The sequence below is a fragment of the Carlito syrichta genome, unplaced genomic scaffold, assembly GCF_000164805.1.
Source record: "Carlito syrichta isolate Samal-C Ts95f unplaced genomic scaffold, Tarsius_syrichta-2.0.1 Scaffold314889, whole genome shotgun sequence".
NCBI classification, from domain to species: Eukaryota; Metazoa; Chordata; class Mammalia; order Primates; family Tarsiidae; genus Carlito; species Carlito syrichta.
The window spans coordinates 627763-630903 of record NW_007258985.1 but is presented as its reverse complement, the minus strand read 5'-3'; the positions used below and the strand labels follow the sequence as shown (position 1 = coordinate 630903).

At 41.1% G+C, this 3141-nt stretch overlaps 2 non-coding genes across 2 annotated transcripts; both read right to left on the bottom strand.

The window, feature by feature from the left end:
• Positions 1 to 1362: 1362 nt before the first annotated feature.
• Positions 1363 to 1435, bottom strand: TRNAN-AUU. The gene has a single exon. It is a non-coding gene; the product is annotated as a tRNA-Asn (tRNA).
• A 1081-nt stretch (positions 1436 to 2516) lies between these two features.
• TRNAM-CAU lies at positions 2517 to 2588 on the bottom strand. The gene has a single exon. It is a non-coding gene; the product is annotated as a tRNA-Met (tRNA).
• Positions 2589 to 3141: the final 553 nt, after the last annotated feature.

The window sequence follows — 3141 nt, the reverse complement described above, 5'->3', positions numbered from 1 at the left end:
CAAAAGTTAAAATGTGTGTTGAGACTATGGGGAGCAGGCACTTTCATTTATTTCTGGTAGAAACGTGAATCGAACAATTTTTATGGAGGGAAATTTGACTGTGTCTAACAAAATTATGTATGCATTAATTATTACACTCAATAATTCCAATTATAATCATTTACCCTGAAAATCTACATACAACAAAATGAAAATACTCATGGATATTTTTATTCATTGCAGCATTATTTGTAATTGCAAAATATTGGAAATAATCTAAATGGCTAAGCATAAGAGAGTGGTTAGATTGTTAATTTCACGCAGTGAAGTACTTACACAACTGTAAAGAAGAACGGGGATAGCCTCTATGAACGGACATGACGTTTCTAGGACATGTTGCAAAGCAAAAAAAATTAAGTGCAAATCAATATCTGTAGTCTACAATCTATAGTCTAAGAAAGAAAAGAACATTTTTAAAAATTATGTATTTGCTAGTTTACTCAAAAAAAAGCTACAAGGAGGATAAACCAGAAACTGGTAATACTAATTACCTATTAGAGAGTAAGTTGGGAATGAGTTGAAACAGAAGGAAAGAAGGAATGAGAGACAGGACACTTCTTTGAATATATCTCTTTGCATAGTTTTTACTTTGAAAATGATGCTATGTATCATGTATGTACAAAAACAAATAAAATATACAAGGTCAGGCAAAAATTTCAACATGGTATGGGCCTAATTATTTCAAATGAATAATACAATCTAAAAAAAGAAAAGGGTAAGATCTAATACAGTGGACTCACGTGAAGTAATTTGACTGAATTTCATTAATCTCAAGACAAAAGCACTGTCAACAACATTGGTCTCTTACTACCTTTTAAACACCGCACTAGAAATGCATGGTGAGGGTCATTAACCATCATACAAATCCAAGGTAATGGCAAACGCAATATAGACAGAAAAGACAACTAGGAGATTGTTTTTAAAGTGTTTGGAAATGGATTTTTCAACCAGGAACTTTTGCATGGCAGCTCAAAATTATCTATGTAGCAAGAACTGGTCCAAACAGCAAGGAATCACAGAGACAACTATTGCAAAGGTCGCTGCTCTCAAAGATTTATACTCTAGTCAGGATCACCCAAACTGTTCCCCCATGCCTGGATTAATGAGCCATTTCAAGGGAGTTTTAAAGCTGCTCGTTTCCCATTTCACCAATTTATTATTTTTAATACAATTGACCTTTTTTACTTCCCTTGGAAACTTGGGGAGGGGGAAAGCCACACGTTTGTCCGTTTTAACTGTTATTATTTCTCCTCTTCTCAAGATGATCCTTAATGGGTTGTTAATGTTAGACCTAAGAAGGACTGAAATAAAACCACCTGCTAGCGCCTAAACAGGGACTGGAACCCTGGACCCTCAGATTAATAGTCCGATGCTTTGCCGACTGAGCTATCCAGGCTTCCCAGCAAGTGCACCTCTCACAGAAGAAAATGAGAAATTGATCACTAAGAAGTGCTAGAGAGGTTCACAATTTTGAGAATTACTAGGATCTGATTCCAAGGGCGCTGGTCATATGCTCCGCGCCTCAGCACTGCTGTCGAGCTTTATGATATTGAACATTTATTTCACCCTCAACCTGTGCATGGGTTACATAAACAATGTGAGGATTTATGGCGAGGGAGGGGGCGGGGGGGGGGAGAATGACGAAGAAAGTCGGTCTTCGAATAGAGTAGGATCCAATCTGTAGTGAATATTCCCATAGTTAATGACAGAACGTGAGTCCTTGGAGGTCGCATCTGCTCGGTAGAGGCGGCTTTAGACGAACAGGCTCTTTCACCTGCTTACTACCAGACGGTTAGAGGCAAGAGGTACCCATTTCACCAATGACTTGGGAAGAAACTTTAAGAGAATCAAAAATTGAATAAAGAAGGAAAACGGTTATAGCCGTAGGCCGGTGGTTCAATTCCCGTTGTTTTCCTCCGGTGTTTTCCTAGCTCTTTCAGAGTTGGGGTCTCCCGGAATCTTAATGCCACAGCCACAGACAAACCAATTTGACACCTGCTTTTGTCTCCAAGATTTTCGTACTTCTGTTTTCAACTCGCCCGACCTCGTCCTCGCTTTTGTTGCGCTCTCCTTTCCTTTACTCTCTCCCCAGTCTCCTTTCCCCTGTTCATGCTCCTCTCCTCCATTACCTCCGACCTCCCATTTGCAGACTCAGCCATTTCTCGGCCTACGTTTCGGTTCATCACTGAAAGTGAAAGTGGAACCACCAGGTAACGCACTGTCCGCCTTCACCACCGACAAGCGGAGACTACGTATTTATCCTTGATTTTTTTTTTAAGTCCTCATATTATCTTGAGCTCCATCCTATTTAAAGACCGGAAGGATTAGACATTTAAAATAGCGCTTACGACTTCGGTCATATTAGGTCTTTAAATGTTCACGCCGTGTGTTTAAGCGCCACTGCATACAGGTAAAGAAGCAGCGCTAGACAGTTAGAGAATAACTTGTGTGTAATATTGTGAAGGAAAAGGCCATGCTAGCAGAGGATGGTTTCGATCCATCGACCTCTGGGTTATGGGCCCAGCACGCTTCCGCTGCGCCACTCTGCTACCTTTCTGTGGTTTCTGCCTTTTTCTTTGTAATCTTGTCTGTGTGTATTTTCTTTCCATTCACCTTCTCTAGTTTCTGTTTTAATTCTGGATCCGTCCCACATTTTCTCCCCAAACTGCTGTTAACAATCTCTAAGACGTCTGCATCTTTACAATTTAAGAAAGCCGAAACTCCGTAACCATTTCTCAGGAAGTTTGTATTCAATCCGTTAGGGTCTTATACAGTGATTTCTAGGGATGGATTTAGAACTTTTTTTTTCCTCCCTGCACCTCCCACACTGCAGGTATTGCGTCCTGTTGGAGCGCCTTGACTCCGCGTCCTTGGTAAGGCTGAGGAAAGGGCAGGAGACTGTGTGGCGGCGAGGCTGGAGCGCCAAGGAGAAACTGAAGCGAATACTTCTACAAACCGTTGCTCCTGGAATTTAGACTACATGCCGACTCAAAGGAGTTTCAGTCCACCACGAAACTTCTTTCACAAGGGTTCCTGTTTACAAGTGCGTATTCCTGTTTACAAGACCGAGCTTGTGTGTGCGTGTGTGTTTGACCACTTGTT